This window comes from Crocodylus porosus, unplaced genomic scaffold (genome assembly GCF_001723895.1).
Source record: "Crocodylus porosus isolate Cpor-Errol unplaced genomic scaffold, CroPor_comp1, whole genome shotgun sequence".
Lineage (NCBI taxonomy): Eukaryota > Metazoa > Chordata > Crocodylia > Crocodylidae > Crocodylus > Crocodylus porosus.
In genome coordinates, this window is record NW_017728886.1 from 1,304,655 (window position 1) to 1,317,403 (window position 12,749).

Genomic DNA, 12,749 nt, shown 5'->3' on the forward strand with positions numbered 1-12,749 from the left:
GCACCTCAGAGAAGTCAGGCCTTAAGGAACTTGGCTATAGGCAAAAAGGGAGGCGGTGGCAGAACTGGGACTGGCAACGCAGGCTCCCAGCTCCCGCTACCATATGGGGCTTACTCCACACTGCCACACACAGGGACATCCGCCCAAGCCTAGTTATCAATCTAGCTGCTTCTCCCAGAGGTATCGGGGAGTGATTCATTCCCCTGTAAAGGAAGGTCATCCTGCCTTTAGTGACCTGTGTGGGCGCAGAAGACTGAAACGCAGCAGCTCTGAGGGCAACTACACAACAGCCCCTGCTGAGAGCAGGGAGCCAGAACTGGATGCCTGGGGTGGTGCTGAGCCAAAGAGGCTGTCTTGAGCAAACGGAGAAGCTGGTTTCGCACACTGGGAAGGAAGGCAGCTTGCATGTAAGCTAGAGCCCAGAGTTCCCCAGTCAGCACAGGTGCGTGATACCACACTGCCACAGGGCAGCAGTGGTGGCAGGAACCCTGGGGCAAGCCACCCCCAGGAGCGTCATGCTGCCTGGCAGCTCAGTTAGCAAGAAGCTGTGGTGCAGGCTGCATCTCCTCCATACAGGGAGTGGCCTTGCAGGGAGCTGGGGGAGGATATACAAAGCCAGAGCAGAGCTCTTGTTAGAGCTTAGGCTCCTGCTCTTGCAGGCAGTCCTGCCGCAACACTTTTACAAAGCCAGGCCTCATAGCCTCCCCAGAACAGAGCACGTGCTGTCAGACCAGGACCTGCAGAAGAGGCTTTAGCATATGCCATCAAACCAACCAACGGGGGAGGAAGGGCCTGAACAAAGACATTCACCACCCGGGGGACAATGCCCAAACCCAGCACCGGGGCTAAACACTGACAGGCTTTGGGCTATTGGGGGGGTCTGGCCCACGAGCTCCACAGACACCAGGCAGTAGAGGCCAATGGCAGAAAGCAACACAAGACATACCACAGCTCTTGACGCTCTCTTTCCTGGCTTGGGTGTCATTCCTTGGATAGGGCTGAGGGAAGCCACTGGGTTCAGAACCAGAACAGGAAGCCAGGCTTTACTTGTTTATTGGTATTTGTACAGAATCAGAGGGGACAAATGCCCAAGGCAAGGCCCATCCTTACACCAACAGGACCAAGATACACAGCAGCCCACCCTGACAGCCAACAGGACTCGCACCTGACTCCCAGACCTGGCACCACACTCAAGGCCCATGAACCAGGACTCCCCTAGGAGGAAGAGCCTCATCTGCAGCTCGAGAGGCCCTGCACAGAGGACGCTGCTGCTAGCCCCAGCTCATACTGAGAATCCAGTTCCTGCGGCTGTCCTGACAGCAGCTGTAGCAGCACAGCCTGAGGTGACTCCTCAGGACAGGGCTGTCCCCAGCAGGTTAGGGCTGAGCAGAAGGCCATGTGAAGGCACAAGGAGGTCCCCTTCCACCACCACCCATCCTTTTTCCTTCAAACACTCATGTCAGCAAATGTCAAATGCCCTGTGGGAGCAGGGATACAGGCCAGAGCTACAAAACCAGGCAGGGCCAGGACATCCTTCGGAATGACTTAGTGCCCAGACACTGTACGAGAAAGTCTTTAGAGATGGCAGCGACTGGCCTCCCACACTAGATGTTTCCTCTGAGGCACTAGCCAGCTCTCATTGAAGGTTACAGAGGCTGCTGGAGTCTGTCAGCTGGACTCCACTGCACACGCTGGTTCTTTGAACAGGACGTCCCCTAGGAACGAAGGGTGTTGGCTCAAGTCAAGTCTCCTGATGTTCTGCTGGTCAGACTGGGAGCCATCGGTGCTGCTTTTGCATCTGGGCCTGAAGCAGAGTGAACAGACATGGGCACGGTCAAGGCTTACAGACTTGTTACCATGGCAACTGGTTCCCACTTAACGGGAAATGCGCAGGAGGATGAACCCAAGTGAGATGCAAGCTATCCGCCTCCCACATGGCAGCTGCCAGCTTGGTAGCCAGCAGCCTCCGCAGGGGATCAGCACTGCTGCTGCAGGAGCAGGCAGGGCTCAGGGTAAGACCACAGCTGTTCCCTGCAATGCCCTTGTGAAGTGGGATGGCACCATGAATCCTGAGGCTCATTAGCAGGAAACCTGTCATTAAAATTCAAGGAACCCTTGTTTTTAAGCCCAAGCTGATACTGCTTTGGGGGGGGGGGTGCAGGCTGCCTCCAAGGCATGTGCTGCTGATAACAATTCAAGCTGGTTTGTTGTGTTGCAGAGCAGACCCACCATTAAGACCTACCAGACTTCACACCTTAAAAACTTTCTGACCACAACACCTCCTGACTGCTTGAATAGCTTACCGGGGTGAGCTGTGGAAGGCAGGGAGCCAGCAACTCAGCTGCAGGCAGATTCTACCCTGGCCCCCCAAGGGCAGGGCAGAAATGGCCCCCAGTGGGGCTTAATTGGATGTGGCCTCTCAGGCCTTCATCCAAGGATCCATCATCCCACCTGACAGTCTCATCATTCAAGACTGCCCCAAAGAGCTTCTCCTCTCCCTTCCTTCCAGCACTGGCAGCTCCAGGCCAGAATGTCTGAAATTTTTGTAACCTTGTCCCAAAAGGGAAGCAGAACAAGGCCTCAAACCACCTCAGGGTTGCTCTTGCAAGCACTACAGGAATGAGCAAGGTCACAGGCAGACCCAGCCACGCTGCACGGCTTGCGGGAATCCAGAGAGCTCAGGGAAGGCACAGCCTAACAACCCCACCTGTGATTTAGGGACAATGAAAGAGTGCGAGCCAGCTGTCCTATGCCCAAGGACATCAAAGGTCTGAGCACATGGTTAGCATGGGGGCAACTCGCTGACGTGTAGCCACTTCACTTTGAACCTACAAGCCGGGACATGTCCTGCCTTCCAAAAACGGCTACCTGCTTGAACAGGGCAGCACAAATGAGTCCTAACCTAGCAGGTCATAGTTCACTTGAAGATCAAATGATAGCAGCACAGCCAGAGAAAACGTAAGGGGATGGGAAGCCTAGAAAATTAAGGTTGGAAGGGACCTCATGAGGTCATTTAAGTCCATCTATGCAGCAATTTTACAGCACCACATAATTAACTCTACAGAACCCAGCTCGCCTACCCAGAGAAGAGGCAGTGCAGAGGCCTCTCCTGGGATCTGAGTATTAGACATGTGCACACTACGATATTGAGAAATACCTGGAATATCTACAGCAGCAGTGTGTGGAGTTTAGGACTCCACCTTGGCTGAACCTGCCTTTTTCCCCCTGCCAGGGGGGACATGAAACCCCTGACTGGCTGACTGGGGTTCATACGAAACGGACACTGATCTCTCAGAAACAGTTTGTCGTCAGGAGGCTCCGAGACAGAGTAAAAGGGAAGGGGGAAGCCCTTCTCTTCCCTTCCCAAGCATCTGGGTTTTAAGCTTCCTTACCAAGCCCAGCAACGCGAGCTCTTCTGTTCAAGCAGCGCCGCAGGGAAGCCACAGGCTGTAGACAAGGAGACGATTCACTAAATCTGAAAGGAAAAGCAAATGACAGGTTAGACAACACGCACGCGAGCAGATGGGAATCGGGACTTCTGGCAAGCCAAAGAACAGAGAGGCCAGGAAGCGTTTATCGCAAGCGCCCGCTTGCCGCTCGCAGCCCCAGGAGCCAGCGCCGTGCGTGCCTCGGCTCAGAGGCGATGCCACAGTCTCGCCAGGCATGTCTGAAATTTCTATAACCTTGCTCCAAAAGCAAAAGCAGCACGGAGCAAGGCCTCAAACCATCTCAAGGCTGCTTTTGCAAGCACTGCAGGAATGAGCGGGGTCACACCAGACCCGGCCATGCTGGAAGGCTTGCTTATAAGAAACCGCGCCACCAAGCAAGATTCAGCACCGAAGCAGGTCCCGACCCTGGTGTTTTACCTTTTTGTTAGGCCGGCGGTGTGGTTTCACAGCAGCCCGCGGTGACCTGTGCATCACCCAGCCCAGCTCCCAGCTGCAGAGATGTCGCGGCAGCACTCCGGGATGTGCGCTCTCTGCACAGAGGCGAGAGTTTTTATTCCACCAACTGAACAGCTGCAGAAATTGGCCTTTGCAAGCTCTCGGGTGCAAACGCCCCTCCCAAAAGCTTACAAACACGGCCCAACGAAAAATTTACCCAAAAAACGACCACCACCGGGGGGGGGGGGTTTAGGCCCAACATCTGCGCAAGGGAAAGGGCGGCTGCGTTAGGGGCTGCACCCGCCCCGGCCCGCGGACAACCCCGGGGGACCCGCCCCGCACAGCGTGGGAGGCCCAGAGCCCAGCACGACCGCGGATGGCGGCGGATGCCGTACTCACCCTCACCGCCGCCACCATGGTTCCTGCCTGTCCTGGGCCGCTGCGCGGCGTGTGACGTCAGCACGCCCGCCCCCTGCGTGCCTCTAACGGGCGGCGGCGTCCCCTAGCGGCCGGGAGGAGCTGCGGCAGCGAGTGTGCGCATGCGCGCCGCTTGCCGCCTCGTGCACTTGTGTCGCCGCCACGTGCGAAGGCGCATGGTTTTCCACGTGTCCTTGTAGGCTTCCGCTGGCTGCTGTGAGGTCTGGGCCCTAGCGAAGCTGGGAGCAGAGCACCTGTTTTGGGGGTTGAGTCAGGCATCCGCTTGCCACCTATGTACACATGCACTACATACAAGGCCTCGCAGGCCAAATCCAGTGCCACCCATCCCGTGGAAACGCCTGTCCGAGCTGCAGTAGAGTCTGTCATCCTGAATAGGCCTCATCAGCTGTCTTCCAAGACATGGATAAGACAGTCGTGGAAAACAATCGTCCTTGTCAGCAAGGACTTGCCAAAGAAGACACATGGGGTATATAGGTTGTTGCTGGGTTGGTCTAAAGGCAATGGCAATCAGAAATCTTGTGGTAAAGGAGATTTTTTATTTGACGAACTAGATAGTTGCAAACAAAAATAAAATCTTTATTTGCAAGCTTTTGTGCTCATGCACCCTTCCTCAGGCAAAGGAGAATGCAAAGACTGTAAACTTTCTTCCAGGTAGAAATGAAACTTCATATTGCACAGGAGAAATGGAGGGTGCTAAAAATTCTCCTGGGTGGAAAAGTTCATTTTATGCAAATTAGGCTTGGATAAAAGTTGGAGCAGTCTATTTCCCTCAGAGGTGTCTGAGGGTAAGCAAGAAGGAATTTTTCTTTCAAGAAAGAAGCAATATTCAAGATCCTGCTTGCCCTCAGACACCTTTGAGGCAAATAGATTCTCCCAACTTTTATCTGAGCATAATTTGCATAAAATTAACTTTTCCACCCAGGAGAAGTACCATCCTCCATTTCTCCTGCAATATGAAGTTTCATTTCTACCAGAGAGAAATTTTAGTCTTTGCATTCTCCTTTGCTTGAGGAAGGGTGCATCCGCCTGAAAGCTTGTAAATAAAGACTTTTTTTTTGCAACTATAGTTGGTCTAATAAAAGATATCACCTCTACCACAAGATTTCTGATTGCTTTTACAGGGTATATATGCAGCTATTGCGGTGGACAGCACATTTATCTGGTTACACAACCTGTTCATACATGCATGTGTTTGTATACGTACAGCTGCATATACACATGTATGGAAGTATGCAGAGCTGCCAGCATTCCCACTTTGAGGAAGGAAGGGAGGTCAGTCCAAGCAATATTTTAAACAGTTCATTGAAGTATTGAGCAAAATCTTTAGAGCATTGTGTTTTTAAAATGCCTTCAATGAATTGGAAAGGAGGGAGTCTCCTTCTTTATAAAATAAGGCCACGTCTACAGAGGGAGTTTACCCCAGATCCAGTCACTGGTGCCCAGCCCAAGCAACCAGCAAGTGTAGACCGGCCAAGCTGAAGTACATGTGAGTGCAGTTTACCTGCATTTCAAACTGCCCTGGTGCATACAGTAGGGCATGGTCATTATTTCAGCTAGGCTGGGCTGCTCACAGCTGTTTTCTGTCCTGTAAAAGAGCTAAAGAAAAGATCTATCAACATAATGCACTCCATAGAAGGGTATCCGCCATGTGCTGTTCTGGAGAGCTGGTAGCCTGTTCCTAATTATAGTTCTAATTATGTCAAGTTAGGCATGTGCTTGTTTCTGCAGTATCCTAATGCTGCAGTTAGATTCTGTTACATTCAAAATCTCTGGGTTTGTCCCTTTTGGAATACTGCTAGGCTCCTGATCAAAATCTATGGAATTGGCTTAAAAAAATGTTGCATTCAAAATGTAGCTTTTTTTTTCAGGGTCCATGGTTCTAAACTTTCTTTTTCCATTGTGGGATCATCTTATCTCTCATAAGCATGTACCCCCAGGAATTGGGGCATTAAAAACATTACACTGTTGGTCCCATAAAATATATTACCCTAAGAAATGCTTGCATGGTGTAATTTCTGGGCCATCGTGGCTACAATCTCTCTCTTACACTACTGGCATTGAAAGTGACAGCGGATATTGTGAGATTTGTCATGACATTGCATAATTTGGCAGCACTCTTCAGGCAGCTTTGACTTTGAGAACTGGTAAGCCCTGCAAACCAGCACAGGTACCTTTCAAGACAGAAGCGGTCTTTCTGCAAACTGATTAATTAGAAAATCAATAAGAAAATGGCCTGTACATCTCCCTTAGGAAGTCATTATGCTGCTGACCCGGGCAGCAGCTTCTTGTTGGCTGTATTCATTGTCATCAGACCACCATTGAGTCAGAAGGAGGGCACGTGTCAACGATGTGTGTTACTGGCTGGAACTGTCCACAGCTGTGCTGGGGGACTTCAGTTTCTTGCCTTCTCTGGAGGTAGCCTGGACGTATACCTCTGCTAGTCCATAATTTACTGAGCAGGGCTCATTGTAGAGCTCTAGGTTGAAATCAGGAGGATGAACAAGGCAGGTGACAAGCTTGAGAAGTAATGGACTGTTTGTTACTAGGCTGTGCTTGGCTTCTTCTGGTCAGACCTGATGAATCACAGTCATAGAAAATGAGGGTTGAAGGGACCTCAGGAGGTTTCATAGTTTCATACTTGGTCGGGTCGGAAGGGACCTGAGCAGATCATCCAGTCCGACCCCCTGCCATGGCAGCAAAGAGTACTGGGGTCAAATGACCCCAGCAAGGCGTACATCCAGCCTCCTCTTAAAGACCCCCAGGGTAGGAGCCGGCACCACGTCTCTTGGAAGTTGGTTCCAGATCCTAGCCGCTCTGACCGTGAAGTAGCGCCTCCTGATGTCTAGTCTGAATCTACCCTCTACAAGCTTGCGACCATTATTCCTGGTCACTCCTGGCCGTGCTCGGGGAAACAGGGACTCCCCCAGTGCCTGCTGGTCCCCCCTGACTAGTTTGTAACAGGCCACTAGATTCCCCCTCAGTCTTCTCTTGTGGAGGCTGCACAGGTTCAGGTCCCGTCGCCTCTCCTCGTAGGGCCTGCCCTGCTGCCCCCTGACCATGCGAGTGGCCTCCTTGGGACCCTCTCCATGCTGTCCACATCCCTCCTGAAGTGCGGCGCCCAGACCTGGACGCAGTCCTCCGGCTGCGGCCTGACCAGTGCCGCATAGAGGGGGAGGATCACCCCCCTGGCCCTGCTCGAGATGCATCTGTGGATGCATGACAAGGTGCGGTTGGCCTTCCTGACCGCATCCCCACACTGCCGGCCCATGTTCATCCTGGCATCAATGACGACTCCAAGATCCTTTTCTGCCTCTGCACTGATGAGAAGGGGGTTCCCCAGCCTGTAGGTATGGTGCCAGTTCTTCCTCCCCAGGTGCAGCACCTTGCACTTGCAGCGTTGAATCCCATCCTAGTCTCATCCGCCCACCCCTGTAACCTGTCTTGGTCTGATTGCAGCCTATTCCTACTGTCTAGGTCACATGTAGTCCAACCCCCTGCTCAAAGCAGGACCAGCCCCAACTACATCATCCCAGCCAAGGCTTTGCCTAGCTGGGTCTTCAAAACCTCCAAGGATGGAGAGTCCACCACCTCTCTGGGTAGCTTGTTCCAGTGCTTTACTATCCTCCTTTGGTGAAAGTCTTTTCCTAATACAGTATCCATCCTCAACTTCCTGTGTTGCAACTTGAGCCCATTGCTCCTTTTTCTATCATCTGTTACTACTGAGAACAGTTCAGCTCCATCCTCTTTGCAGCCTCCCTGCAGGGAGTTGAAGGTTGCTATTAAATCCCCCCACTCAGTCTTCTCTTCCCCAGACTAAATAAGCCCATTTCCCTTAGCCTGTCCTCACAAGTCATTTCCCCCAGCCCCACAACCAATTTCATTGCCCTCCGCTGGACTCTCTCCAATGTGTCCACATCCTTTCTGTAGCGGGGGGCCCAAAACTGGACAGGGAACCCCAGAAGTGGCTTCACTAGTGCCAAACAGAGGAGAAATGTCTGAAGGATGTCTTTCATTCAGAAGCTCTTAGAATTCATAGATTTCATAGACATTAGGGCTGAAAGGGGCCTTGAAGATCATCAAGCCCAGGCCCCTGCCCCAAGGGCAGGAAGTCAGCTGGGGTCAAAGGATCCCAGCAAGATAAGTACCCAAACATTTCTTGAATGAGTCCGGAGTAGGTGCCTGCACCACATCTGGAGGGAGTCTATTTCAGGTCTTGGGGGCTCAGACTGTAAAGAAATTTTTTCTTACATCCAGCCTAAAATGGTTTTGTAGGAATTTATGACCATTGGTCCTAGTTTTTCCTTAGGGTGCTTTGGTGAACAGACGTTTTCCCAGATCCTGAGGTACACCCCATATGCACTTATAAGCAGCTACCAGGTCCCCCTGAACCTGTGCTTTTCTATTTTGATTCCTTCTGAACTCTTCATTCCACAGGTGTTAACGACCCTTTGTTCTTTTTAGGGGCCTTGATGTTTCACCCATCAAGCCGTCCTTAGTTCCGCTGTCCATTGCCTGCTCCTGATGACCAAGATCTTATTTCACAGCCCTGCAGATTGTTTTGAGCTCATTCCGATGAAGATACATTCGGTTTTGCTTCAGTCTTAAACTGAATCACACAGCCATCAGCCCCTGGCATATTAGTAAAGCTTCTAGTTTATTTTTAACCAGAGAAAAATATGTGCTGTTTTCTATGTGATGACGCACCAGGCCATCTGCACCTGTGTTTAAAACTCTGGATCCACCCACACGTGTAGATGGGCTTTTGTAGATATTGGGAAGAAAGTGGAGACAGTCCCAGGATGTGGGGACCTGGTGTGGGTGGGCCTTGCCATAGGATGAATGCTCCAGGCAATCGCTATTTGGAGGTGCATGGGCACACCCGGCAGAGGGGTGATGGCAACAGCTGTGAAGTGAAATTACAGCTATACACATGATCCATCATCATGATGGATAATCATTTTTTTTTCTGATACAGGCAAACTCCCACTTAACGCTGTTTCGTTAGACGCTCCATTTAAATCGATACCCTATTTCACTCGGCACTCAGCGAGTTTCGTTATAATAACACTCGCCACTGCCATCTCGGGTCATTAAAAACACCTGCGGTCACCATCTTGGGTCATCAAAAACTTTCGGTTTCACTCAACGCTCGTTTTTTCAGGAACCCGTTACAAGTGCTAAGCAGGGTTGCCTGTAATCCAACACTACGGTTGCTGGTGGTGGCAATCCCTCCAATCCCAGCTCATTGATGGGTCTCGAGGCGACCGAAGAGCCGCAGGCCTTTCCGCGGGGAAGAGCAGGCTGCAGGCTGGGATTCCTCTCCTTTTCCTTCTCGCTTCAAGGGCTGGGAGTCAAACATCTGCACGCCATGTCCCTGAGAAACAATGCTTTTAAATCACCGAGAACTGAACACGGGGGCCTGAAAAGTTGTCAAATCTCAAAGCACGAGTCCGCTGATGCTGCACGTGTCATCTCCTCTGAAGCTGGACCCAAGGGTAGGCGGGTGGATGGCTTTCATTAATAGCAAACCGCCGGGTGAGTGGCAGCACGGTCTCCCTGCGGCCAGGGCCAGGGGGTGCAAGGCCAGCTCCAACAAGAGGCTTGCTTCTCCCCTCTCCCTCCAGGGGGCCTCGAGGGCTGCCCTGAGCAAGCACGTGGGTGGGCGTGGCCAGCGCTAGCTGCAATGGCGGGGTGGGGGAATGGCGCGCATGCGCAGCAGCTGCCCCGCGCGCCGCGCCTGCGCAGCCCGAGCGCCTCCTGCCTCGGAGGACTGACGTCAGTCCTCCGGGGGGGCGGGGCGGCGCGTTGCCTGCCGGGAAGCCGACGCCCAAGATGGCGGCAGGATTGAAAAGTTGTTGCCGCCGCTGAGCGCGGGGGAGGAGTGGAGTGGCCGGCGGTTCCGGGATGCCCGGGGGCGCTGCGGTCCGACATGGAGGAGGAGGGCAAGAAGGGCAAGAAGGTGAGTGCGGCTTCCCCCCTACCTCCGGTCTGCTGCTCTGCTCGACCTTCTTCCACTCACCTGATGTGCTGCTCTGCTGTCTATTCCCTGCTGCTTCCATTTTTAAAATATTTTTAATTTTCTTTTTTGTACCCAACCCGCTGCTCTGCTTTCTGCTCCATGTCTTTTTTTTTTTTTTTTTTTTTTTTTTGTACCTGACCCGCTGCTCTGCTTTCTGCTCCATGTCTTTTTTTTTTTTTTTTTTTTTAATTTTGTACCTGACCCGCTGCTCTGCTTTCTGGTTCCCTTTCCCCTATCTGCTGGCGTGGTGGCCTGTTCCCTCCCTGGTTTGCACCGAGTGTCAGGGTCTGAGATGAGGAGGCGTACGGAAAAATGCTAGATGTCTTGGTTCCCAAATGCTCCCCTGGGGCTGGGAGACAGCTAGGCCTGTCCTGGCAAAACAGAAGGAGCCGAACTGCTCTCTGGTGAGTGAGTGTCCCTTTCTGGCGGCCTGTGTCCTCGGGAAGCAAGTGCTGGGTTGCCAACAGAGATGTGATCCCTGCAGGCTTCAACGTTAAGGATTTGCCCCGTCAGCCCGAGGCGTGTCTGCCTCCTGTCCCTGGGGCAGGCTGGGTCGGGCACGTGCAGCCTGCGAGGGGTTAAATTGTGGCCCCTGCTCCACCCGAGCACATTGCTGGGAGCTGTTGCTTGTCAAGCGTCAAAGTATTATTGGTAGATGACCTGATTCATGTTATGCAAAGCTCCCCCGGAGGCCTCTTTGAAAGGTGACTGGAATAATGGTGGTTTGTAGAGGTGCTTGCCCATATCTGTGTACTGGCCTTATTGGGAAGAAACTGATGTTTATATTCCACTGCCATAGATGGCTTCCTGACTGCTGTCTGCCTTATTCCTCCTGACACCGATAACTCCTTCTTTTGTGAGGACAGTGCTCCGGGAAGATACTAGCTCAACCGCCCCGGAGATTGCAGTCTCTCTAGCTGTAGGTCAAGTACCGCGTGCATGCTGCTCTGTCAGAGCTGTAGCGTTTCACAGACATTAGGGCTGGAAGGGACCTCAGGAGATCGAGTCCAGCCCCTGGCCCCAGGGGCATTAAGTCAGCTGGGGTCACAGGATCCCAACAAGATAGAAGCCTTCCTGAAGTCAAAGAGTCAACTGGACATTTAAGGGCCATAAAGCAGGTTTGTCGTCATGGCTCATGCAATCCCCTGCCAGAAAGCAGCTAATTGATGCTGAAACTTGCATGCTTAAGCCTTCAAGGGCTGTGTAATTTGCTGATCTAGGAATATAGTTGTTCTTTACAGTTGGGCTATTATTAATAGTGTACAACACCAGTGTACTTGCTGCTCATCCAAATAGTGACTGTCCAGTCGGCCCATGGCTCATAAGGGGCTGTGAATGGAGGATATACTTTCCCCTCTGGCTTGTGATGACACAACTGTGGGAAATGAGCTATTTTTAGGACCATATTTTGATTGTCAATACCTGCGGTAACCATTCTTTCAGAAGGTGGCAGCAGAGTCTCAACACTTGGGGATCAGAATACCAGCGTGTTAGAAACTCGGTAGAACTTTTTCCTCTAGTCTAGAGTTCATTGCCCCAAATCAACTAGGTGATGTTTCCATTGAAACATCTCTACTGATAGAACATATTGAAAGCTCCTAAAAATGTACAAGCAAGCCCCAAGTATTCCTCACTCTCTAGAATAAGGCCTCTTTCAGATGGGGATGGGAGAATTGAGGGAGTTAAGTAACTTGCCCTGATTATTTCATGGCCTGTCTCAGGGTTGAAAACAGGGTTGACAACTTTTACCCCCACTGGTGTGCTCTAGTTGATAGATCATCATAGAAGAGAATGCCATAATTAACATGAGCATGCTGAGATAATTTAGTGCTTCTACATTGCTTCAGAAATGATGTTGTTTAAAGCACACTTGTATTTCTGGTGCTTAAACAATGCTGAACAAAACCTATTGACATTAACCCATTCCGTGCAGAAACAAATACCTGGGGGATGTGGGGAGGGGGCTCCACAAAATGATCACTGTTTGCAAAAGCCAGCTGTTACTTGTAACCTTATTTAGCTCTTCAAAGTTTTGAATGGTTGTAGTATTGGCTGCAGGTCTAGTGCTTCCTGACAAGAGTGTATTGAGCTTGGAAATCAGTAAATGATAATCAAAATACTCAGCTTTTTTTTTTTTTTTTTAGAATGGCATAAGTGCAATCCAGTTGCCTTTGGTTTCTTTTTTTGCAGCTTTACTAATGCAAGCAAATCCTTTGTGCTTGGAAACAGTAGCAAAGAACAGACTCTGACTTTGGTATACCTAAAAATGTTATGACATGTGGAACATGATATTGGGCCTACTTACAGTTGAAATAGTGCTGGGTGTACTTGGCGGTTAACCTGGTTTCCTTGCTTGTTGTAGACAAATTCCTCTTCTTGACCATGCATGTGCTACAGCTTGACTATCT

At 51.3% G+C, this 12,749-nt stretch overlaps 1 long non-coding RNA gene across 1 annotated transcript; it reads right to left on the reverse strand.

Annotated features, from left to right (window-relative positions):
• Positions 1-1,037: 1,037 nt before the first annotated feature.
• On the reverse strand, positions 1,038-3,988 carry LOC109305912. The gene is made up of 3 exons (XR_002099766.1): positions 3,867-3,988; positions 3,393-3,475; positions 1,038-1,804 (listed from the first exon to the last, which is right to left on the reverse strand). It is a non-coding gene; the product is annotated as an uncharacterized LOC109305912 (long non-coding RNA).
• Positions 3,989-12,749: the final 8,761 nt, after the last annotated feature.